We start from the raw sequence: 27618 nt of genomic DNA, 5'->3' as shown, positions 1-27618 counted from the left end.
CTTCGAAGGTTACAAAACCACCAGTTGTACGTGAAAAGGGAGAAGTGTGCATTTGTTCAGACCTAAATCTATTTTCTCGATCACATTGTCGAACGTCGCCACATTCAAATAGATATGAAAAAGGTTAGGACCATCAAGAAGTGGACAACACCGAAGAATGTTAGTGAACTTCGCTCGTTTTTGAGACTAGCCAACTATTATAGAAGGTTTGTGGAAGGGTATTCTCGTAAAACCACGGCCCTTACGGAGCTATTGAAGAAGGAGCATAATGGTGTTAGATGAGTGAGTGCCAAGAGGCCTTTGAGAGATTGAATAATGCTATTATGAAGAATCCCATCTTAGCTCTTCCTGATATTGAAAAGCCTTTCGAAGTTTAGATGAATGTATCTGATTTCGTTATTGGAGGAGTGCTTTTACAACAACATCACCCGATAGCATTTGAAAGTAGGAAGCTAAGCAAGGCTGAGAGAAAATATACGATCCAGGAAAAAGAGCTCCTGGTGGTAGTTCACTACTTGAGGACTTGGCGACATTATTTGTTGGATTCACACTTTATCGTGAAGACAGATAATGCGGTCGTTAGCCACTTTCTCACCCAACCAAGGCTTACACCAAAACAAGCTAGATGGTAAAAATTTTTAGTGGAATTTGACTTTTATTTTGAGCGCACCGTTGGAAAAATGAATCAAGTGGTTGATGCATTGAGTAGGCGAACATAGTTAGCGACCCTTAGAATAATTGCCCCAATGGCAGCTAGCAGAGCCACGACAGACATTCACAAGTTGATTGGAGATCATTTAGGAAAGGACCCGCAGGCCAGTGCCGTCCTGAAACTAGTGGAAGAGGGGAAGTCCAAGTGTTTCTGGCAAGAAAATGGGGTCTTGTGGACCAAGGGGCCTCAATTGTTTGTGCTAAGAGCAGGAAGTCTGAAACAAATACTAATGAGAGAATGTCATGACACACCATGGGCTGACAACGCACTTTGGCATTATTAAAATAGGGATACTATTGGCCTCACATGTGATAAGATGTGATGGACTATACAAAGACTTGCCTCATTTGCCAACAAGACAAAGTTGAAAAAAAAAAACCTGCAGGCATGCCTGAACCACTATCGGTACCCGCCAGATCGTGGGAAAGCATCTCTCTCGATTTTATTTCAAGCCTACCCAAGGTTAGTGATCTTGGAGCTATTTTGATGGTTATTGACCGGTTCTCTAAGTACGCCACATTCATTCTCGCTCACAAGTATTGTATAGCGAAAGACACAGCTCGACTATTGTTTAAATATGTGATCAAATCTAAGGCCTCCCTTAAAACATTATCAGCGATAGAGATCTGAGATTCACGTGATCCTTATGGAGATAACTTTTCAAGATATTGGGGTCCTAACTCAACACCTCCTCAAGCTACTATCCTCAAACCGATGGTCAGACGAAACAGTTCAATGGGTTACTAAAGGAATATCTAAGGCACTTTGTTCAAGCTAATCAGAAGAATTGGCCTTCATTATTGGACGTTGCTCAACTCTACTTTAATTTCAACAAAAGCTCTTCCACCAACAAGAGCCCATTTGAGGTGGTCACCGGGCAATTACCAAGGCTATCCCACACTTTTTTGGAACAATATGAAGGGAAGAATCCGAGAGCCTTCAACCTCGATAAATAGTGGAAACAAAACACAGAGATTGCACAAGCTTACCTGGAGAAAACATCTAAGTGAATGAAGAAATATGTAGACAAAGGTCGCAGGGCTCAACAATTACAAGTTGGTGATTTGGTTCTCGTTCGACTAGTCCCTAAACAAACCAGATTCTTGAGAAAGAGAGATCGTAGACTGGTGTGCAAATATGAGGGTCCAGTGAAGATCCTTTCCAAGGTGAGGAATGCTTTTTACAAAATTGACCCACCAAAATGGATAAAGGTGCACCCTGTATTTCATGTGAGCAACCTAAAACCTTTTTATACAGATCCCACAAATGCTAGTCGAAGGGAGCCAACCAGAACTGCCATCACCATGAAGCCATCTTAGAGCATCAAGTCGAAGAGATCTTAGCCGACAGGAAAATCAAGATATCTCGAAGATTAGTTCGAGAATACTTAGTGAAGTGGGAGGGATTAGGACTAGAAGAAACAAACTGGGAAAAAGAACACGACCTCCAGAGATTCAAAAGGAAGATTGAAGAATTTTAAGCCAGCAAGTCGACGAGAACGTCGATAGAATAGGTGGGGGAAGATGTCATGAGCCAACCTTGTATAAGGCCATGACCGGGGTTTAGGTTGTCATGAGCCACCCATGTATAGGGCCATGGTCAGGTAGATCTCTTGTGCTAGGAAAAGTGTTCCTATTTCAAACATTGTAATGGTTAGTGGTAGCATAACTCTAAAATCTCTAAGGCTTTTTAGGAGGGTGAACCGACAGCATATTGTTGGGTTGTCTCACCGGTTGCTATGCAGCCTTAGGCCATCTACCAAAGGCTACCCCCTAGCCCTGGTGATGGTGGGAAGTCCCGATGTATGATTCTCGATTATAATAAAATCCACCTCGATTGAATGTCCCGAATGTTGTCTCGATGTATTTTTCTTTTTTTTCAATGTGAATGTGCCTTCTTGTGTGTGCTTGAGATTGATTGTCGATATAATGTGCCTTGTTGTGAATGCTTGGGACTAACCATAGCTTATAGTTATTTGTTCAGATATCAAACTGTTGAAGACTGACTTGGGTGGAAGCATCCATTTAAGTGCCGCACGGTCTATTGCTTGTTGAGAGAAAGCTTAGTCCATGACACTGGGTCTGTTATGGGAACATTTCCCTGCTATAGATCCCATTATCATACAATTTCATATGCTCTCTCTACAAAACCAAAAAAAGAACAGTAAGAGTTCATCGTGCGGGCTGTCGTCACCCATCGAGGGAACTAGAAGACTCCGTCGACTTTTTTTTTCTATAAGATTTCCATAAGTATTCTGTCGATGCAAAGTAGTGTGTTTTAATGCATGGCTTTCTTTCATATGTTTCATGTTGTTCTATGTCTTTTGTTAACTTTGTAATGTTGTGTTTAGTTGTTTGGCTAGTCTATGTGTGTGTAAGCTTCCTATTAGATGTATTCCCATGTATAAAAACTTGCTTGTAGTGCTGGAATGAAAAAAATATGCTCTGTTCTGAAAGGCAATTTATCCTTTCCCATAGTGATTTCCTCTGAAGGTATAATTACAGAGTATAAAAGGTTAGGAAATTTCATCTCCTCTGCATTCCAATTGAAAAGCTGGTCTTAAGCTAGCGTTGAGTTCCTCATGACTAAAAGATGACTTTAGCTTTCTTTACATTCTCGTAAGCACAACAAAACTATTCCCATTCCTTAAGCTCGTCAACATACCGTCTTGATAGCTTAAATAGTAAGAAAGGCTCCTCCTAATCTGAAAAAGAAGAAGATAAATAACGATATGCCAAAAATCGTCTGTTAGAATGAGTCAATCAAATCGTCTCGGATCTTGCCAAGAGTTATTGCATTGAGGTCGAGAAGTTTTCATCTTTGTAGAAAAAAGAATTCGCAGGCGATACAGATGTGGATGAATGAATTAGCTGCGAAGCAGCGTGAAAAAGAGCAATTTATTCTATTGGTCTAGAACCAGAATGTTGTATAGTGACCACAGTTTCTTCTGTATCAAAAAGAAGGTCAATCTTGACTTTACCAAACCAAATTCAACTGATTCACAATCTCATTCTATTCATAAAAAAGAGTATATGAGATGAAGGGCATAATCTATATTGCGCAAGAGAGAGCTACAAGGGCCGACTGAAATATATTTGGTTGTTCAATAGCCAATTCCCTTTCGGTGAATTTTGGTATGCTGGGAAAATTAAGAGATGAACTTTTGAATTCAATTACAAAGAAATTCAACAAGAAGCTTTCGCGTTAAAAAGTTGCCCGCTCTATTAGGTCAAGCTCGTAAGGTCTTATTTTTAATGAAATCCACTCTTCAAACCTTGCCTTTATTCCTTCTTTGTCCGAGGTCCCGAAAGGGTAGGATTGAAAGAATTCGGACGATACGATATGTCTAAGGTCTGCTATTGAAGGGAAAGATAGAATGAATCTCATCGCATGAGAGAAGGCTCTCCTTTGCTTCGATTTTTTAGCTTGGGTCAAGCTTGTTGATCTAAAAGCTACTTATTCTGCTCTATTTCTTGGGTAGGCTAGCCCTTCGTTATAGTTTCTTCAGAAAGAGATATTGGAAGGTTGGGTAATCCCTTATTCTGTCCGATAGTTGTGGCAAGCAAATCTATTGAGAGATATATTTAACCGGTAAGCGGGATTGATTTGTCGAATAGTGATATGATGTCAGGAAAAATGGCTGAGTTGAATAGAGCATCTTGAAGTCCGCCCCCGCCCCTTTCATTTTTCCAACTTTTTTGGGTAAGAAACATCTCATTCCTTTCTTTCCTTCTACTTCTCTGTCATTTCTTATGCTTTCTACTGTAACATTTTATGGTTCACAACGGTTTGTTTGCCAGGTTTTGGATGAGGGCTAAGGTCAAGTAATCTGGTTTCCCTGATTCCTCCCCTCTACTTGTACTTGTCATGTCTTAACCCCTCATATAAGGCATCCCTTGCCAAGATACCGCAATTCGGTTTCTGGTACAATTCTCAGAATTGACCTGCCCATTAGCAACGTATGCTTAGTGATTATTGTATACGCAATAAGATAGTATTAGGTTCCTTTTTAGCCTGGCCTGTGTCGATGTCGAATGCATGCTTTCTTTTTGAAGCTCATTTGACTGTTGGTGTGGTTTATGCTTGGTTCGGTTTCAAATCCCTATTTTTAATTACTGGTCTAGTTTTTAATTAATGGCAGTTTCTCCTTCTACACCAACTCTCGCTCTGAATTCCAATCTGAAAGGAAAAAAAAATGACTAAAGCGTGGATAGAAAATAAGCACCCATTCAAGCTAGTTAGGCTTATCGGAGCGGAGGAAAAATGTTTGGTACTTTGTTCGCTGATAACTTAGTGGGCGATCTTCGCTTTTATGACCACATAGAAAGATTCTTAATCTTTCTTTTATGAATTACGAAGAGGATAGAGATATACTGCTAGCTAACTTGTTAAGTCATCAAATGAAATGAGTAGTAAAATGAGCCAATAGAAGATCCTAACCCAGTAAAGATATACATTGAGCAGGCAGTGGAAGGCCTGTGGGTTTCATTATAGTCGATTTTTTCTTAGTTGATCTAGCTCATTCCACGTCAATAGCTGAATGGTTTATGAATCTGGGTGAGAAGAGATCAAGCCAAGGCCAAATTAACAACATACTAAATGAACTAGCGAGTAATCAAATCAAGTCCTGAAGGACAGAAAATTACTACTTTTTAGCTCCATTCATGATATCAAAAACACCCGAGATTAGAGAGATAGGGTCTTTATGCCTGAGTGGGATCAAGAAAAAGAAAGGTCAGAGTGATGTTCTGTTCGATCGACTGAGGAAGACTCGAGTGATCTTAGTATGTGACATCGAAAAGAATCTTACCTAAAAGTAGCTATGCTGTGGGGACAGGCTAATCGGAAAAGATTTAATCTAGGGTCAGTGACTTCAAAAGATTTTTTTAGGTTTTTTTTCTGAATCTAAAAGTGAGTGAAGGGACATGGGTCAACAAAAAGTCGATCCCTTTCAAAGGAAAGGCAAATGAGCTGATGCCGGTTCTTTCGTCAGATGCTTTTCAGGCTTTGCTAGCTATATCTTCGCTTTTAACATCCTGATTTAGAGAAACCCTCTAGGCCATTCACATGATGATCTTCTTCCATGGTGGGAGGCTTGCTTTCAGACTGGGCACATCCCTTCAGTCACAATCCTTGAAGAGAAATCATATCATTCTTCTATTCCAGTAGATTTCTTAGCTTGAAAGTTTAAGTCACTTACTTATCCTATACCTGATAATAACCTTTCCCGGGCATCCAAACAAAAGTCCTTGAAATGGAAGAATGGAATAACCGATTAGCTAAGATTACCGAGACCTGATTCAAGGTTCATTTTTCTACAATGCACATCCATCCCAAGCCCAATGATCTTAATCTTAGCTTTTTAGTAAGTCAGATAGAGTTGGTCGAGTCATTTTATATCTTTATATCAACCTCTTGTTCTTTCATCTAGCTCATTAAGTCACTCAACTTTTAACGAAGTTGGCATGTCCTATATATATCAAATCATATATATCTTGGAAAATCTTATGAACATATAAGCAAGTGTTTTCGTAGAAAGATGAGCTCTTTCTAGTAACTCGGATGAGTGCCATTCCTCAGTAAAAGGTAAAAAATTGAGAAAAAGGCTAGTGCTTTCAAAGCAAAGTATATGTTTTCGAGATAAGACTCGATCTGAGATCATAGGATATGATATGAGATATTAGCTCTAATTGAAGTACATGGCTAAAAATTTAGTAAAAAGTAGAAATGATCAAATCACTTTGAGATCCTATGCGAGGGAATCGAATCTTTACGAGTTGTGCAAAGAGAAGGTAGCATAACGAGTCAGCCTAGAAAGTTGCCAATCTTTGAAGGGAATGATAGCACTCAGAAGTCTAATATGATGAATGCTAATTAGCGTTCAAGGAATCCTAAGGAAACGTATAAGCACAAGAGATCGGTCCTTCTCATGAAATGCATAGAGTCTTTTCTTTACTCTAAAAGACTATACTCGTTCATTGCGTACCTGGCAATCGTTGTTCAGATCAAAGATCTAGCTATTAGAGCACATCAGAGTCTTTTCCAACCAATTTCAATTCAAGAAAAGGGAAGAACGAGCAAAGCGAAAGTTTATCTCTGGGCTTAGGTAATCTGGGTATTGAAAGCAGCTAACATTCAATGAGGTTCCATTTTTTTTTTAAGTGAAATACTTGAGCGAAAGGATAAGCTTCGACCAAGATTGAAAAACTCAACTGTGGGTATGCTCAACCTAAAAGCGACTTAGTGAACATATAGATATATAGAACTTTTAATTCAAGGCCGACCTTGATTTACGAATGCAGAACTTCACCTCAAGTCAAGAGCTAAGTTCCAATCCTATTGGGGATTCGACTAGGATCCTCCCGACCATGCTCATGGTCTGAAAGCATCCTTCCTGGGCCTGGGCATGCTTAAGGAGCAACCAGTGTCCCCATGTTTAAGGCCCTTTCATTTAAGAGGTAGAATAGTTCCTGTCCTATCCCATTTATACTACTGTTGGCTTATGTGATATGTCTAGCGAATGGTGAATCCTACCCAGTATTGGAAGGATTTTTTCGATTTCCTAGAAGGGTTGGTGACTGGACTCCTCTTCTCTGGTAGTCTAATGGTTTGGGGGGATGTCGATTCCCTGGATTTTCTTGCTTCCCTTTCCCTTCAACCAGCCACTATATAGAATCCAGAACACTTTTACGCCATTTATCACGAAAGTCGATAACAATAATTATTATACGCTATATATACGATAACAATATAGAAGGAAAAATATGCTAAAATCAATAAACAAAAAAAAAATAGGCCCTCTATATTCATTAAGGCTATTTAAGGATATGTCTATATTATTTTTCTTATCTTAAATTAGAAGTTTTTAGTAAGATAGATAGTAGTGGATCTATAAATCAAAGCTTAAAAGGCGAAAGTGCTCTACCTACCCTCTTTTTTTTGAGGTATTCCACTTGTTCTCAAAGTAGATAGCTCTAGTGATTGCTTTGTATACTTATTATCCCACATTTTTCTTGTTTATTCCACTCGTTCCCTAGCTATTTAGCTGCACTGATGGAGTCGATCTCACCCTTGCTTCACTACGCCCAAGTCGTAGGCTAAGTAGAGTTGAATAAGGTGAAGATAGATACCGCTCATAAAGAGCTTGGTTAAGTGTCTGAGACCGTATGCCTTACTGGTTGGATCATAATCCCTTCCCTTTTTCCTTTCTTTCGACTTGCTTGCTACTGAATTATTGTTCAGTAGGGAATGATCTCTTCAAGAATCTTATAAGATGGAGAATTGCAAATGGATCAAGGGTGGACTTTTGGCGAGATTGGAAATGAGACCATCCTTCTACTAGTACAGAAGAGGTTAGAGCCGAAAGATGCTAATTTGAAGGTTGATGACCTTTTAGATGAGAATAAAGACTGGATACTGTCTCGCCTTAAGACCCTGTTTTTAAGGAAAGTAATGAGCAAGATCTAGGCCTTACCTATGGATAGTGGTGGAAGAGATGTCTTGCTTTGGGGGCCTTCTAAAGATGGGTCCTTCTCAGTCAAGTCAGCTTATGACCATTCGAAAGATGATAAAGGACCTCAACCGAGCATGAAATTTAGGTGGATCTGGAAATGAAAGGGCCCTAGCGCTTAAAGAGTTTTTTGTGGCTGGCCTTTAGAGACAGACTGCCTACAAATTATCTCAAAAAGAGAAGAAGAATGGCCCAAAGTGCTCGGTGCTCAATCTCCCAAACTGAGGATGAAAACATACTACACGTTCTTAGAGACTGCCTTATTGTAGCAGATTTTTGGATTTCATCACCTTACCTTTACTTTTTGGAATCAGGATAGGGAGACTTGGCTTTATAACAACGTCTCAGGAAGGATGAGGCCTGATAATGACTCTCAGTGCTGATGTCACAGGCTCTGACTTTAGACTCAAAATCCGTACGACCTTAGGCTTGGAATCACCTTCTTGTAGCCTAAGTTAGCCTAAAACACCAGCGTACGGACACTAGAACAATAGGAAGGGCTGAATGCATAAGTTTGAAAAAAATAAGAAAACAAGATAGCTTGCTAGAATATGCTTTGTATTCACTGAAACAGAAGTGTATGATGGTGTACAAAAGGGGGTGGAGCAACCCTCTATTTATAGTTGAGGCTCCTAGCTACACTTATGGCTAAATCCCTAGGATCAAGGCTAAAATCAAGAAATTACAAAGATTACAATCAATCAAGATTCTATTTCTTGATTCTAAGGGTCAACTAGATCTATCAAAAGGCTCTTGTTGATCATGTGATCTTTCAAAAGATCCCTTTGCGTATCTTCCATCTTGGGCCCTATTGGATGTGGTGTAGGCATCAGCAAGCTAGACCTTGGCCTTGCGGGCTGGTCCACAAGCTGTGCGAGTGTTCTAGCCTTACCTCTAAGGCCTTGTGTGCTAACACCCGCCAGTGCACCTAGTGCGTAAGCCTTAACCTCAGGTGCACGTGCTGGTGCACCTGATGTGCCTGGTGCGCCTGCCCAAGGCATGACATTCTCCTTCACCTGATTACATAACGTCCTTGTTGCATCCTCTGCATGGTACTACCTTATCTGGTCTTTAAACTACCATAAGTCTCTGCTGGTTCCTAGCTTACCTCACTATTTGAAAGTCTCTTTCAGCATACCAAGTACCTTTGTGTTGGTTGGTAATTTTTTCGTCTCACCACCCGGTCAGTTATGATGCTGTAAACCTTCTTCTTATATGAGGCCCTTGCTCCCAATGGTGTACGCTTTGACTCTGCCCATTCTGAATCTCCTTCATCCTCATGAAACGGCTTGAACATGCTTACATGGAACACCGAGTGTACCTTCAGCTTGGGTGGCATATCCAGCTTGTAGGCAACCTTACCTACCCTCTTGACTACTCGAAAAGGTCTTTCATACCTCTGGACTAGACCTTTGTGCAGCCCCTTGTGGCACAAAATGGGATGTAGCTTCACCAACACCAAATCTTCAACCTGGAACTGTACGTCCCACCTATTCTGGTCTGCCCACTTCTTCTACCTCTTTACCGTCTTGTGTAGACAGACTCTGGCCAAGTCAGTTTGCTCCTACCAAGCCTTGGCAAACTTGTATGCTACTGGATTCAACCTTGTATAACCTGCAACAATCGAGCTGGGTGTTAGTGGTTGTTGACCTGTCACAACCTCAAATGGGCTTTGGTTCGTTGCCTCACTCCTTTGCAAGTTGTAAGAAAATTGTGTAACATCTAGTAGCTTTGGCCAGTCCCTTTATGTGGCACTTATATAGTACCTGAGGTAGACCTCAATAGTCCATTCACGCGTTCTGTCTGTCCATCGGTCTGTGGATGCATGTTGGTGGAAAAGTTCAAGTCTGACCCCAATAGCTTGAGCAACTCAGTACAGAACCTGCCCGTGAAACACCCGTCCCGATCACTAACAATGGTCTTCGATACTCCCCAATACTTAACCATGTTCTTCAGGAACAATCAAGTTGACTCATCATTGCTGGAACAAAGATTCCATACTTGGAAAACCTGTCCACCACTACCATGATGCTTCCAAACCCCTCTACCTTGGGTAAACCGACTATAAAGTCCAGAGAAACACTTTTCCATGGTTGCTCTGGCACTGGCAATGGCTCCAAGAGACCGTCTGGTTTCTTGAGCTCCACCTTGTCTTGTTGGCTCACAAGACAAATCTTCACATTGGCCTCCACATCGTCCCTCATGCGGCTAGTAGTATCGGTTCTCTAGCAACGCCAAGGTACGGCTCACTCCTGGGTGTCTAACCCACCTTGAATCATGGCATTCTTGCAAAACTTTCTTGTGGAGCTTTCCATGTTATGGCACAAATAGTCTACTACCCTTGATGTACAACAAAGTATCATACACCCAAAATCGCCTAGTCTTACCTTGCTGGGCGTACTCTATAAGAGCCTTGGCTGTAGGATCATACGTAAGTGTCACGGATCGAGACTTAAGCTCCAAACTCACGCCGCTTCGAGACCTTGGCATTCACACTTTTGACATCCCAGATCAACCTACCTGCCATGGTTCACACCCTTGTGAGGTATTGTCTGCTCTGGCCCCCCTTGGCCTTACAGTTTTATCCTACAAAAGGCACCTCACAAGGTAGAGGTGGTATGAACCTTTTTATACCCCAGTGACCCTCCTATTATGTTCGATGTGAGATTCATGACTCTTCTTTAGGTCCGTGACATTCTCTTGCACCCAACCTCGTGACGCTCTCGTCACGGAGGCTGGCCACCCTGCCTACCTCCTTCGAGGTGCTTGGCATGGATCGAATGGTATAGGGCTGGCTTTGATACCACCTGTCATGAGTTGAGAGTTAAGCTCCGAACCCACGTGACTTCGAGACCCGAGCATTCACCCATCTGACGTCCTAGATCAATTTTTCTACCACGATTCACACCCTTATGAGGTATTATCTGCTCTGGCCCCCCTTGGCCTCACGATTTTGTCCTACAAAAGATGCTTTATAAGGTAGAGGTGGTGTGAACCCTTTTATACCCAGTGACCCTCTTATTATGTTCGATGTGGGATTCAGGACTCTTTCTTAGGTCTATGACATTCTCCCTCCTCGTGACGCCCTTGTCACGGAGGCTGACCACCCTGCTTACCTCCTTCGAGGCGCTCGACGTGGATCGAACAATTTAGGGCTAGCTCTGATACCACTTGTCATGGGTTAAAACTTAAGCTTCGAACCCGTGTGACTTTGAGACCTGGCCATTCACCCTTCTGACTTCTCAGATCAGTTTACCTACCATGGTTCACCCCCTTATGAGGTATTGTCTGCTCTAGCCCCTCTGGCCTCATGGTTTTATCCTACAAAAGGTGCCTCACAAGGCATAGGTGGTGTGAACCCTTTTATACCCTAGTGACCCTCCTATTATGTTCGATGTGAGATTCGGGACTCTTTTTTAGGTCCGTGACACAAGTCTTTCATTAATACGTGGCACGAGTGACCCCTCTGGTTGGCTAATGGCAGCAAGGTTAGCCTTCCTGCTCAAGGTGTCTGCCACTAGGTTTGCTCGCCCTGGCTTGTACTCCACATGGAAATCAAATTTCGTAAGAAAATCTTACCATCTCACCTGTTTGGGGGACAGCTTCTTTTGCATCTAAAAGTAGCTGGTTGCCATAGTATCCATCCTAACCATGAACCTTGACCCCAACAGGTAATGACACCAAGTGCACAAGCAGTGCACCACTGCAGTCATCTCTTTCTCTTGGATCATGTACTTGCACTTAGTCTTGTTCAACTTCCTACTCTCAAACACAACTAGATATCCCTCATGCATCAACATGGCCCCTATGGCAAAGTCTGATGCATCCGTATGCATTTTATATGGCTTGGCATGGTCTGGCAAGGCCAAGACTAGCTCTTCAGTCATAGCCTGCTTCAACCTATCGAAGACTTCCTGGCACCCTGCACTCCACTCCCATGCTCTTTCTTTCCTAAGCAAGTCAGTCAATGGTGTGGCTATTGCTGAGTGACCTTTGATGAAGCGTCTATAGTAGTTAACCAGCTCAAGGAATGACCTCAACTCAGTGACCTTGGCTGGCAGTTCCCACTCTAGGATGGCGTGCACCTTGCCTTCATCCATGCATATCTTGCCACCTTCCACTATGTGGCCTAGGAATGAGATCTCCTGCTGGGCAAATGAGCACTTCACCCTCTTGACAAACAGCTTGTGCGCCTATAACACCTCGAACACTTATCTTAAGTGGTCTACATGCTCTCTCAAAGTCTGGCAGTAGATCACAATGTCATCCAAATAAACCATAACAAATCGATTAAGGAACGACTGAAGTATCTTGTTCATAAGGGTGCAAAATGTTGCTAGGGCATTCGTGAGTCCAAATGGCATAACCAGGAACTCATATGAACCATATCGAGTGACACATGCTGTCTTGGGCTTATCTCCTTCCGCGATCCTGACTTGGTAGTAGCCCAACCTCAAATCCATCTTGGTGAACGACCTTACGCTCCTAAGTTGGTAGAACAAGTTTGCAATGAATGGGATAGGGTACTTGTTCTTGATGGCTAGCTTGTTCAAAGCCCGGTAGTCTATGCACAGTCATAACGACCCATCATGCTTGCGCTGAAATAGAATCGATGCACTATGTGGTACCTTCGATAGCCTGATGAAGCCAGCATCAACTAACTCTTTGAGCTATTTCCTTAACTTTTCCAACTCTGGTAGGGACATTCGGTAGAGGGCTCTAGCTGGTGGCTTGGCCTCAGACACTAGCTCAATCTTATGGTCTACCTCCCTCTTAGGTGGTAGCTTTCTAGGTAGCTTTACGGGCATCACATCACTAAAGGTCTTTAGCACCTTTAGCAGCTCCAAAGGTGACTCGATCTCCTTTTCCCTTGGCTCTTCATACTTCAGGGCTGCCAAGAAGGTGTCTTCTTCTCTGCTTACCGCCTTGGCAAATTGGATGGCTGACACCACCCGTAACCTAACTCTAGACCCTCTCCTCAATGGTACTAGGCATTGGCACCATGCATGTAAGATGCAAATGTAATTGGTAAAAGGTATAAGAAGGCATTAATCTGAACAAGAAAATCCAACCCAATCATAAACTCATAGTCATCAAGGGGTATTACCTCTATGGTCTTTTTGCCTTTCCAGTCTCCAAGCTATAACTCTACTCCTCATGCTACTCCAATGGCTAGAACCTCTTTGGAGTTCACCATTTTAATGGTACCAATCCCTTTCTACACCTTTAGTTCGAGCTTCGGGGCTCTATCACCTGAAATAAAAAGATGTGAGGCATATGTGTCCACTAGTGCATTCACCTTTTGACCTGTAACCATCAAATTCGTAAACATCAAGCCTTTTAGCTTGCGGCTCCCTTTACTCTGGACAACATTGAACACCAACGACCTAAGCTTTGCTACCCTTAACTCTGGTTCCTCATCAGACTCCTTGTCTACAGTAGCAAGCTTGTCCTTCTATGGATAATTGTACGCTATGTGGCTCTTTCCATATAGGTAGCATGCTAGTGGCTCTCGATCCCCCTTTACTTTCTACTTGCTTGCTGGTGGCTTCCTTTCACCATCATTGGTTGAATGATCTCGGTCTCTATCCTTGACTCATGGTCATGGTCCTTCCTCTTAGACTACTTGTTCCAGTCCCTCTCATCTTTGCCCTTAACCTTGGGCTTGGAAGACTCGAACTTGTTCAAAGGCTTAAACTCTATCAAGGACTCAGCAGTAGTCATGGCTTTAGCCAAGTCATGAACTCCCCTTTATTGTAGCTCATGCTTCACCCATGGCTTCAGCCCATCCATGAAAGCAAATAAGGCATCCTTCTGACCCAGATCCGAGATCTATATATCAGTTCAAAGAATCTCTGGACATACTCTTTTATGTCCCCTTGCTGGCTTAGCCTACATAACTTTGCCTGTGCCTCATCATCGACATACTTCGGGTAAAATTACTCCTTGAACTCTTTTCGAAACTCTACCTAGGTTCTAATCTTGGCGCTCTTATGCCTAACATTATCACACTTGTACCTTCACCATAATAAGGCTACATCAGTGAGATACATAGTAGTGGTGCTTACTTTTATTATCTCATCCTGTATGCCCATGGCCTAAAAATACCATTTCATATCTCATAGGTAGTTGTCTACTTCTTTGGCTACCCTAGTCCCCTTGAACTCTTTGGGCTTGGGGATATCCATCTTGAACTTAAACACTCCAGGAAACATGCCATTCCCAATGGCAGTCTTGCAAGCAATGAGGTTACTGGTAAGCTTCTCTATCTTTTTGCTTATGGCTTTCACCACAGCCTCTAAGGTCTCATTCTTTTAGGTGATCATGTTCATGCCTTTATTGAGAGCAGCTTGTAACTCACCACTAAGCTGCTCCTTTATGGAGTCTAGCGCTTCAACGTGAGTCTCCACATCTTCAAGCTTCTCTTACATGTCGCCTATGCTCACCTTCACCTTGGCCAGCCTACCATTCATGGTAGACCAGATGTCTCTCGAGTTGGCATTCTTACCTCTTCCATGCCCTTACTCCTGGGCTTCTGGTTGTTGGCTAGCAACATCACTCTGGGATGCCATCTTTTCAATTGTGATCTAACCTGAACAACACAAACACGCAGAACTGAACTTGTTTTGATACCAACTATCATGGGTTCCGACCTTAGACTCAGAATCCATACGATCTTAGGCTTGAAATCACCTCTTTGTAGCTTAAGTCAGCCGAAAACACCAGCATGTGGGCACTAGAACAATGGGAAAGGCTGAATACGTAAGTTTGAGAAAAATAGGAAAACAAGATAGCTTGCTGGAATATGCTTTGTATTCACTGAAACAGAAGTGTATGATGGTGTACAAATAAGGGTAGAGTAGCCCTCTATTTATAATTGAGGCTCCCAACTACATTTATGGCTAAATCCTTAAAATCAAGGCTAAAATCAAAGAATTACAAAGATTACAATCAATCAGGATTTATCTCTTTATTTTAAGGGTCAACTAGATCTATCAGAAAGCTCCTGCTGATCTTATGATCTTTTAGAAGATCCCCTTATGTATCTCTCATCTTGGGCCCTGTTGGATGTGGTGCGAGCATCATGCAGGCCAAACCTTGGCTTTATGGGTTGGCCTGAAAGCTATGTGGGTGTTTTGACTTTACCTTCAAGGCATTGTGCGCTAACTCCCACCAGTACGCTTGGTGGGCAAGTTTTAACCTTAGGTGCGTGTGCTAGTGCGCCTGATGTGCCTGGTGTGCCCGCCCAGGGTGTGACACTGTCTCTAGTTTTCTTTTTGTCAGGCCTCAATAGATTTATCTTTGAAAGCAAGGTAATAGAATCAACCACCCGAAGTACCTCATTAGTCGAACCTGTAATGAAATAGTACAGGCCCTCAGTAAAGTTCGAGAAGAAGTTATAGTTCTTATCAGATGGGAGCCACTGACAGGGGACTAGGTCAAGCTTAACTTTGATGGAAGTGTCATATAGGTGGGTTGGAGCTGGTGGGCTCATTAGGGGTTCTCAATGCAAATGGCTGATGGGTTTTCATTCGCTTTCCAACTAGACTCTCTCAGGCCCTAGTCTTTTGGGAATCTCTTTTGATCATCGGGTGAATAAGTGAATAAGCTGGTTATCATGGTCAAGCCTTGGTCCTGTCATGACTGACCTTGAACTGAGCAACGATCGAGACCAAGCTAGCAGAAAAGTGGTTCTAAGAGATGTGGGCATGCATTTGGAGCATTGGAACTTGTTACTAATATGTTATACGGGCAGTGGTAGCCCTAGACTGCAAGATACGCAGGTAAATTCAGGACAGTGGTCAAGCACCCTTAAGCCAAGTAGCTCGGTGAGTGCCATTAATGGAAGCAGTGTGCGGGCATTCTGAGCATGAAAATAAATTAAAGATATTGTGCGTGGATAGTCTGAGTCCTAAACCTCAAGATACGTAGGTAAGTGTGAGGCAGTGCGCCAGTGCCTTGGGACCAGCTAGCCAATCAGGTGCTGTCGATCGAAGCCATATGCGGGCACCTTTGAGTGGGTTGGTGGAGCAACAAGTAGAATCAAGGAATAATGGTGACCAAGAAGAAGGTTATGGGGCCTTGAGTTAGCCAGAGAAAGGTCTTGAGATGGCTGGAGAGAAAAGTGTCTCCATTTCGGACAATCTTATGGTTACTGGTAGGAGATTGAGAAAATCTCTTACTCTCTTTATAGGGGGGATGTCTAGTGTCAGCTCTCTACCACCCCCTTGGTTAGAGGGTAGGCAGAGGCCTGGCTAGTCTGAAGTGAGCTATTCTTAGGTACTAATGGTGTCTAGGTGGACGGGTATCGTAAGGTCACGAGCGTGGCATGATGTTTCCTCGGGTCATGGTAAACCCGAAAATGGTTAGGGCCAGTAGGCCTCATATCGTGCTTTTCGTTGAGCCATGGGGTTACATGGTAAAGTTTATGATGCCCTCGATTTCTCTTCCTTGAGCTAGAAGGATCATGAGATGGTGTTTGCGTAGGAAGAATGCCATTGAGTGTGGGCTAGTAGGTAGGCACGCTGTCAGACCCTTATGGCCAATCGATAGAGGTGTGCTGCAGCTGGGGCAGTCCACCCAAGTCTCATTTACAGTACTAGCACGATGTTGGGTGTCAATCATGCGTGCAGGCAGCTTACATTGATGCTAAGGGCTAAGCCCTAAGAACTGAGTCCCGTTGGATGAGATGAGCCTAGAGGCTCCGAGCTGGCTGCTGACTAGCTTAAGTGTGACGCTTATGTAAACTTGATACGAGAGTTTGCTATGATATAAACGGGTATGGTATTAGGTTCTCACCATGTCAAGAAGTAATAATATCATGAGAACCGAGGCTGCGTGCCCCACGAGTATTCAAGGGTCGACGCTCGAGACCTTAAGCCCTGCAGGCAAAGATGGGTGTTCGGGGCCACTTTGATAATTATGGACCGATGAGTGATGGGAGTTGGGTTCCTCCTTATAAAGTTTAGAATGAGTAACCTTATGGGGTTAAAGACAAAGAAAAGGCTCATGTGTATATGGCTAGAAGGATCGAAATTAAGCTGTCCAGAAAAATAATGGACTCACGAAAGGCTGACATCGATTATGAGTAGTCTTGGTGCCGCACGGACACGTGGTTTCAGAATGAGAAATATGCAGACCGTGACATGTGGTATCAGAGCCTTGGTTTGGCTCAGTGGTGAGATTTACATGACCCCATGTATGGGCCTGGTGATGTGAAATAGAGGTGGTGCCAAGGTCAAAATGAGCTATCAAGATGCAAATGTGGTTATGTGGCTATGGGGGCTTGGAAAGGAGTCAACGATGCGTGCTGCAAGAAAAATTGAGCCTATGTAAAAAAGCTCTCGAGTGGGCTCTTGGATGCCAAGCAAAAGGGCATCGGAGTCTGGCCTCACCTAGAAAATGATGTTGGCATGTTTTGGGGCGTGTGATGCCTTTACGGTGGAAGAAATCGTAGTGAGACATGCGAAAAAGGGCTTACACCATGAAATGGTGTTATGTAAGGCCATGTGGGTCGAGTGAATCTTGTTCTGAGGGGCGAGAGGTATTGAGTTTCAAAATTAATTACTAATGTGTGCACTTGTTGTATGGTGCAGGTGCCCCAGCGGGGGTGCAAGCCGAACTATTCGGGTCCAAGCATGGAGTCCTTACATAGAAGAGTATGGAGTGGCTAAAGATTGAAGCCACAAGCGAGATGGTCGATGGACCATGAGCTATGTTGGTTAGTAGATCATGAGTTCTCATGGTCAGAGGATCACGAGAGTGTGTGAATCAATGAACTGAGTTTGTGTTGGCCAAGAGGGAAAGCTTCACATGTAGTGGTGGTCAGAAGGGCCACGACAGAGTGTATTCTAGTGGAACAAATAATTGGGAATTGGCCAGTTGACAAAGCCTTCAGATGGTGTGGGTCGATGGACCTTGAGAATTGAATGGGTTGGTGAATCCCTGAGTCAGCAAATCAGTGGATTTCTGAGTATGAGTGGATTTTGAGATGCCATAGGAGCTATGCTAGAGTCAAGGCAGACGAGCAGTAGATCCATCGAGGAAACATGGTTACGTATAATGCTTAGTGGAGTTTCGAGTAAAAGTGAGGGAGACTTGTGATTTCCCTGTGAGATTGAGCCAAGATAGAGGGGCCTGAGCAAATAGAGCATAGTGTTCGAGCTAGGAGCAGAGATCGAGTTAGCGCGCATTAAGGTGTCGTCTCAGGGGCGGTTGGCCAGAGGGTCACACCTAGAGAGGTGACCTTGGAGGGGTCGAGAGAACCCAAGTTCAGAGATAACCAAAGTGCCTGAATGTCACTGTGCTAAGGTCTATCGTGTGGGGTGCCGTATGAGTGCGGTTGACCTAAACACCACGTCCAGAGGGGCACATCAAAGAGTCGATGCTGCAGGCGTGCAGTTGGTGTGAGGGGTCACGTCCAGTAGGACACACCAATGAGTGGCAAAGTGGGTGGTCATTCATTCTACTAAGAGTCATTGAACAATGAGGGTGCCTCAAGGTCACAATGTGATATGATCAAAGGGAAGCAATGTTGTGGCACATATGGAGCAACCAAGATAGGGTGAGATGGTTCGAGTAGGAATAGAGCAGAGGTGCATTGGTGCTGGTATGTGACCAATCTACATCAACAATGGATGGGTACTATGGGTAGTGCCCCATGTAACGGGATCTCGACCCAATCCTTAAGGGCACAAGTGAGAGACATATGAGTAAATGTCGACTGTGTGCAACAAGAGAGTTGGGTGTGGTCTTGGCGTCGATGAGGGCATCGACATAGTAAGTGGGGGAGAGTGTCATGGTCAGGCCTTGGTCCTGCCATGACTAACCCTGAACTGAGTAGCGATCTAGACCAAGCTGATGAAAAAGTGATTCTGAGAGATGCGGGCATGCATTTGGAGCATTGGAACATGTTATTAATATGTTGTGCGGGCAGTGAGAACCCTAGACTGTAAGATACACGGATAAGTTCAGGATAGTCGCCAAGCACCCTCAAGCCAACTAACCCGACAGGTGCCATCAGTGGAAGCAGTGTGCGAGCATTCTGAGCATGGAAATATGTTAGGGATATTGTGCGTGGATAGTCTGAGTCCTAAACTCCAAGATACGCAGGTAAGTGTGAGACAATACACCGGTGCCTTGAGACTAGCTAGTCAGTCAGGTGCTGTCGGTTGAAGCCATGTACGGGCACCTTCGAGTGGGTTGATGGAGCAACAAGTAGAATTAAGGAATAATGGTGACCAAGAAGAAGGTTATGGGGCCCTGAGTTAACCAGAGATAGGTCTTGAGATGGCTGGAGAGAAAAGTGTTCCCATTTTGGACAATCTTATGGTTATTGGTAGGAGACTGGAAAAATCTCTTACGCTTTTTATAGGGGATGTCTGGTGTCAGCTCTTCACCACCCCCTTGGCTAGCGGGCAGGTAGGGGCCTGGCTAGTCTGAAGTGAGCTACTCCTAGGCACTAGTGGTGTCTAGGTGGGCGGGCATTGTAGGGTCACGAGCGTGGCACGATGTTTCCTCGGGTCATGGTAAACCCGAGGACGATTGGGGTCGACGAGCCTCGTATCGCCCCTTTGCGTTGAGCCATGGGGTTACATGGTAAAGTTTACTATGCCCCTCGATTTCCCTTCCTTGAGCCAGAAGGATCATGAGATGGTGTTTGTATAGGAGGGATGCTATCGAGCCTGAAGGATGTGTGGGCTAGCAGGCAGGCACACTATTAGACCTTTATGACCAATTGGTAGAGGTGTGCTACAGCTGGGGCAGTCCACCCAAGTCCCCCTTACGAGACTAGCATGATGTTGGGTGTCAATCATGCGTGTGGGTGGCCTACACTGATGCTATTGGCCTAAGCCCTAAGAACTGAGTCTCGTGGGATGAGATGAGTCTAAAGGCTTTGAGCTGGCTGCTGACCAGCTTAAGTGTGACACTTGCGTAAACTTGATACGAGAGTTTGCGTACGATACGGGTGGGCATGCTGTTGGGTTCTCACCGTGTTAAGAAGTAATAATATAATGAGAACTGAGGCTGCGTGCCCCACGAGTATTCAAGGGTCAATGCTCGAGACCTTAAACCCTGCAGGGCGAGATGGGTGCTCAAGGCCACTTTGAGAATCGTGAGCTGATGAGTGATGGGAGTTGGGTTCCTCCCTATAAAGTTCGGAATGAATAACCCTACGGGTCAAAGCCAAAGAAAAGGCTCCTGTGTATGCGATTGGAAGGATTGAAATTAAACTATCCAGGAAAAAAATGGACTCACAGAAGATTGACATCGATTATGAGTAGTTTTAATGTCGCATGGACGCGTGGTTTCAAAATGAAAAACACGCGGACCGTGACACTGGTCCAGCATCAACATCATCCCCAGTTGTTGCCGTTGCCTCTCATCTCTGGCTTGAAAGCAATAATTGATTTGCATTCTGGGTCATCTCATTTACAGCATTTCTTTTTCATGCTTTGAAAGGCCGTTTTTTTCTTCCATTGTGGACTTGTCTTTTGCTCAGGATTTTGTTCTCATTTCACTTAAAGAGTTTTCAATGCTATAGCCAACTTAGAGAAAGATGAAAATAGTCAAGAAAAGAATGTCGCTACTATTGAACCGAAGGTGACTCGCCTAGAAGGAAGAAGTCTGAGGAGCCAAGTAACTAACTAGAGAAAGGGAAAGGGATACCAGTACAAGAGATGGGATCGAGCCTACACTCGGTGAAAGGAAGCAATGCCCTCCTGTCTTGATCGAAAGGTTGAGTGATTCCAAAAGCACTTTTTTTTTCTAAAAAAATAAACTCAATTAGAGAAGCTGGAAAAGATAAAATGGAGTCTTTTAAGTTATGTTATCTTATTCTCAGTTTCAACTCTCTTACTGGCTTTCTGAATTGACCTCAAGCTGACCTTGCTTTGCTCTAGTCTTAGCTGGCTAGAAAATTGCCTTGCTTGACTCCTACCTGAAAAAGGCAGAAAAAAGACTTCAACTAGATAGCTGGCAACTGGTAGAAAAACTAGCACTCGCCTAGAAGGTCTTGTCTTTGATCTTTCCCCTCAACCAAAAAGGGAAAAGGAACTGCTATCAAGCAGCTTTTCAAATAGGTACGAACGGAAGGTCTCATCGCTAGACGGAGATGGAGGGATTTTGATCGACTAGAAAAAGATGCCTATTGTCACAGACTAAGCTTTCTCTCAACAAGTAATAGATCGTGCGGCACTTGAATGGACGCTTCCACCCAAGTCAGCCTTCAATAGATCGATATCTGAACAAATAACCATAGACTATGGTTAGTCTCAAGCATTCACAATAAGGCACAATATATCAAGATCAATCTCAAGCATTCACACGCAACAAGGCACATTCACATCGAGAAAAGAAAGAAACACATCGAGGCAACATTCGAACATTCAATCAGGGTGAATTTCATTATAATCAGGAATCATATATCGGGACTTCCCATCATCACCAGGGCCATGGGGGCAGCCCTTGGTGGGTGGCCTAAGCTCGCATAGCACCCGGTGAGACAGTCCAACACTATGCTACCAGCTCACCTCCCTTAAAGAGCCTTAGAGATTTTAGAGCTATGCTACCAGTAACTATTACAATGTTTGAAATGGGGACATTTTTCCTAGCACAAGGGATCTACCCGGCCATGACCCTATACATGGGTGGCTCATGGCAACCTAAGTCCCGGTCATGGCCCTATACAAGGTTAGCTCATGACATCCTCCCCCACCTATTCTATCGACGTCCTCGTCGACTTGCTGGCTTGAAATTCTTCAATCTTTCTTTGAAATCTCTGGAGGTCGTGCTCTCTCTCCCAACTGGTTTTTTCTAGGCTTAATCCCTCTCACTTCACTAAATATTCCCGAACTAGTCTTCAAGATATCTTGGTTTCCCTGTTGGCTAAGATCTCTTCAACTCGACGCTCTGAAGGTGGCTTCATGGTGATGGCAGCTCTGGTTGGTTCCATTCGGCTAGCATCTGTAGGATCGACATGGAAAGGCTTCAGGTTGCTCACATGAAATACTGGGTGCACTTTCATCCACTTCAGAGGGTCGATTTTATAAGAGGCATTCCCCACATTGGCAAAGACCCTTACTAGACCTTCATATTTGCATATCTGTCTACGATCTCTCTTTCTCAAGAACCTGGTTTATTCTGAAACTAGTCGGACCAGAACCAAATCACCAACTTGGAATTGTTGATCTCTGCGACCCTTGTCTGCCTATTTCTTCATCCGCTTCGATGCTTTCTCCAGATAGGCTTGTGCAATCTTCGTGTTTTGTTTCCATTCCTTGCTAAGGTTGAAAGCTCTCGGATTCTTTCCTCCATATGGTTCCAAGGAAGTGTGGGGTAGCCTTGGTAATTGTCTGATGACCACCTCAACTGGGCTCTTGTTAGTAGAAGAGCTTTTGTTGGAATTAAAGCAGAGTTGAACAACGTCCAATAATGAAGGCCAGTCCTTCTGGTTGGCTTGGACAAAGTGCCTTAAGTATTCCTCCAGCAATCCATTGAATCGTTCCGTTTGGCCATCAGTTTGAGGGTGATAGCTTGAGGAGATGTTGAGTTGGGACCCCAAAATCTTGAAAAGTTCTCTCCAAAAGGACCTCGTGAATCTCGAATCTCTATCACTGATAATGTTTTGAGGGAGGCCCCAATACTTGACCACATGTTTGAATAATAGTCGAGCTGTGTCTTCCGCTGTACAATACTTGGGAACGGGAATGAATGTGGCATACTTAGAGAACCGGTCAATCACCACCAAAATAGCTCCAAGGTCACCAACCTTGGGTAGGCTCGAAATAAAATCGAGGGAGATACTTTCCCATGGTTTAGTGGGCACCGATAATGGTTCGAACATGCCTGCAAGTTTCCTCTTTTTGACTTTGTCTTGTTGGCAAATAAGGTAAGTTTTCATATAGTCCATCACATCTTATCGCATTTGAGGCCAATAGTATCCCAATCTTAATAACGCCAAAGTGCGTTGCCAGCCCGGGTGTCCCTCCCATAGGGTGTCATGACATTCTCTCATCAGCATCTGTCTTAGACCTCCTACTTTTGGCACAAACACTCGAGGTCCCTTGGTCCACAAGACCCCATTTTCTTGCCAGAAGTATTTGGACTTCCCTTCTTCCACTAGCTTCAAAATGGCACAGGCTTGCGGGTCTTTCCCTAGATGATCTCCAATCACCTTATGAATGTCTGTAGTGGCTCTGCTAGCCGCCATTGGGGCCATTCTTCTAAGGGTCGCTAACTCTGGTCGCCTGTTCAATGCATCTGCCACCTGATTGGTCTTTCCAGCGGTATGCTCAAAACAAAAGTCAAACTCCGCTAAAAATTCCTGCCACCTAGCTTGTTTCGCCGTAAGCCTTGGTTGAGTGAGAAAATGGCTAACGACTGCATTGTCTGTCTTCACGACAAAGTATGAACCCAACAAGTAATGTCGCCAAACCCTCAAGCAGTGAACCACCGCCAGGAGCTCTTTTTCCTAGGCCGTATATTTTCTTTCAGCTTCGCTCAGCTTTCTACTTTCGAATGCTACCGGGTGATGTTGTTGTAAAAGCACACCTCCAATAGCAAAATCGGATGCGTCCGTCTAAACTTCGAAAGGCTTTTCAATATCAGGGAGAGCTAAGATAGGATCTTTCATAATAGCATCCTTCAATCCCTCAAATGCCTCTTGCCACTCACTTGTCTAACACCACTTGTACTCCTTCTTCAATAGCTTCGTGAGGGCCGTGGTCTTGCGAGAGTACCCTTCCACAAACCTTCTATAATAGTTGGCTAGTCCCAAGAATGAGCGAAGCTTACTAACATTCTTCGGTGTTGTCTACTCCTTGATGGCCCTAACCTTTTTCATGTCCATTCGGATATGGCCACATTCAACAATGTGTTCGAGAAAGTGGATTTGGGTCTGAGCAAAAGCACACTTCTCCCTTTTTATGTATAACCGGTGGTCCTGTAACCTTTGAAACACCTGACGTAGGTGTTCTTGATGTTCTTCCAAGGTGGAGCTATATACCACTATATCGTCTAAATAAATGACTCCAAATTTGTCTAGGTAGTCATGGAACGCCTGATTCATCAATGTACAAAATGTGGCAGGAGCATTGGTTAGTCCAAAAGGTATAACAAGGAATTCAAATGCACCATACCGTGTTACACAAGTGGTCTTTAGCTCATCTCTCTCAACGATTCTGACCTGATGGTATCTAGATCTTAGATCCAGTTTGGAGAAGTACTTGGCTCGGCTCAATTGATCAAACAAGTCTGCTATAAGAGGGCTAGGATATTTATTTCTTATGGTGACTTTGTTAGGGGCCCTGTAGTCAACACATAAGTACAGACTTCCATCATGCTTCTTCTAGAATAGCACAGGCGCTCCGAAAGGAGCCTTTGATGGTCTGATGAATCCGGCTTGTAAAAGCTCATCTAACTATTTTCTTAGCTCGGCCAACTCTGGCGGAGCCATGTGGTAAGGAGCTCTAGTAGGGGGTTTTGCTCCTGAAATGAGTTCAATTTCATGGTCCACAGTACGTCGAGGGGGTAGAACCTTAGGCAATATCTCTAACATCACCTCTTCGAATTCTTCCAACACCTTTTTCACGCCATCGGGTATTGGTTTTACTTTCGACCCTTCCTTGTAGATCGGCATGGCCACGAAAGAGGGTTCCCCTCTCTTTACCCCTTTCTTGAACTACAAAGCTGAAATCATTTTCTTTCCACTCTTTGGCAAGATATTGGTTGGCACCACACATGGGTGTTCCCCTAAGAATAATAAGCAGCTAACAGCGGGGATAGAGATCGCCTGAGCCAACATCATGAAGTCCAACCCGAGAACGACATCAAAGTCGTCCATAGAGGAGACAGTAAAGTCTACCTTCCCTTCTCATGGCCCCAATTTAGTTGTCACACCCTTAGAGCTTCCACTGATCGTAAAGGCTAGTGAATTGACCGCCTTCATTCGTCCACAGTCTTTGTTAACATGAAGATCACACCTCTTTGCTTCTTCGGGTGTGATGAAAGTATCAGTTGCACCCGTATCCACCATGGCCTTAGTGGCCTTCTCATTTATCATTAGGCTCACATACATCAAGCCTCTACTTTGCTCTTTCCTTATAGTATTCAGTTGGGTATGGAGGGCATTGAGGAACTTTATTGAGCCCATCCTGGTTGGCTCCTCTTCGATCTCTTCAATGCTCTCTGGCACTTTTGCAGACTCTTGGGATGAGGTTCTCAAGGCATTAAGGGCTCCTCTGTGCAGACATTCGGCCACTCGATACGGCCCCTTGCAAAGAAAGCAAGCTAGCAGTTGTCTAGGCCTGAAAGTCACCGCACTGTTCGTTCTTGGTTGGGTGCTATCTCGACCAAAGGGCCTCCTATCTGATCCCCCACTGGATGGCCGATCTAGCCTAGTCATCTTTCCTCCACTCCCAAAGTTGAAGCTACTGCCAGCTGATGGAGGATTTTTTCGTTTTAAGGAGCCGTCATTATAGTCGTGAAGACGTTCAGCTGCAGCCATGGCCGTGGCCACATCTTGCACTTTTTATCTTTGTAGTTCTGTTCTGGCCCACGGCTTGAGGCCCTCAAGAAAATAAAACATCTTGTCTTTTTCGGACATGTCTCGAATGTCCAACATCAAGGTAGAAAAGCTCCTTACAAACTCTCACACTGTCCCTGTTTGCACCAATTCTCGGAGTCTCCTTCGAGCCATATACTCCACATTCTCAGGGAAAAATTGGTTTTTCAATTCCTGCTTCAGGTCCGTCCAAGTCTTAATCGGGCACTCGTCATTGACAAACTTGGAGCTCCACCATAGCTTGGCATCCCCTACGAGGTACATCGATGCCATTGCCACCTTGTCTTCCTCTGAGTCCGTGTGGACAGCCCGAAAGTATTGCTCCATGTCAAATAAGAAATTTTCAAGTTCCTTAGCATCCCTTACCCCTTCATAACGTCGAGGCTCCGACACCTTGGGTCTTTTCCCTCTTTCCATCGAGTTTGAACCTGACCTGGCCACAGCCATTTGTAGGATGCTCACCTGTGCTCTAAGCTCCTCAAACTCCTTTTGGAGAATATTCAAGGCATCTCTAGCCTCCTCGCTCACGTTGTGAAGAGTATCGGACAACTCCCGCTAGGTTATCTCGATCTCCCTCACTCGGTCTTTAGTCACCATGTGAGTTTTCATTACAGCCACCGCGGCCTCAAGTTCTTCAATTCTCTGTTGATGATCAGGCCCACCATTTGTGGCCATCTCATCCATTTTCTAGCACTTCTCAACCATGCTTTGATATCACGTGTCACGGACTAAGCTTTCTCTCAACAAGCAATAGGCCGTGCGGCACTTGAATGGATGCTTCCACCCAAGTCAGCCTTCAATAGATCGATATCTGAACAAATAACTATAGACCATGGTTAGTCTCAAGCATTCACAATAAGGCACAATATATCAAGATCAATCTCAAGCATTCACACGCAACAAGGCACATTCACATCGAGAAAAGAAAGAAACACATCGAGGCAACAATCGGACACAATCGGGGTGAATTTTATTATAATCGGGAATCATACATCGGGACCTCCCACCATCACTAGGGCCAGGGGGGCAGCCCTTGGTGGGTGGCCTAAGTTCGCATAGCACCCAGTGAGACAGCCTAACACTATGCTGCCGGCTTACCCCCCCTAAAGAGCCTTAGAGATTTTAGAGATATGCTACCAGTAACCGTTACAATGTTTGAAATGGGGACACTTTTCCTAGCATAAAGGATCTACCCGGCCATAGCCCTATACATGGGTGGCTCTTGGCAACCTAAGTCCCGGTCATGGCCCTATACAAGGTTGGCTCATGACACCTATGCTGTGACAAAAAATGATTGGTTCTTTTTTTTTCTTTAGAGCCTACATCTAATCTGAGGATAGGGATGCCCTTTTTTATCCAACTGAATGGGCTTCGGACTGGCTTAGGTGTAACATCAATCCCACTACGTGGGTTTAGGTTAGGTTCTCTAACTTACATGGAAAAAGATGGGCTTGCTTATCCTAGCAGTGTAACTGCCTAACAATCCTGATTTCGACCTCGCTCGCAGACAGAGGGACTTTCTGATTGGCTTACAGTAGCAATGAAAAGAGGAAGGTGAAGCCCTGCTTCAATGGAGAGAGAAGGCTAAAGAAAACAGCTTTTTGTTTGGGTCCGCTTTGCTTTCTTCTTTTCGGATAGCTAAGAGACTAGCCCTTCTCTTCTCTTGTTTGAACTTTCTCAAAGGCGCAGAACAGAATAGGATACGATGAGATAGAATGCAATAGAAACAAAGATGCAGGGAACGCGACTCTTAACGGTTAAAGTGAACCGTTTCATTTTGACATTTTGAATTCTTTAATTCGAAATGAATCAAATTTCTTTAAGTAAGATTCG

The sequence above is a fragment of the Durio zibethinus genome, chromosome 20 (assembly GCF_047325235.1).
Source record: "Durio zibethinus cultivar Kanyao isolate XHJ-2024 chromosome 20, ASM4732523v1, whole genome shotgun sequence".
Lineage (NCBI taxonomy): Eukaryota > Viridiplantae > Streptophyta > Magnoliopsida > Malvales > Malvaceae > Durio > Durio zibethinus.
The sequence above is the reverse complement of the archived record's forward strand: the minus strand, read 5'-3'. Positions refer to the sequence as shown.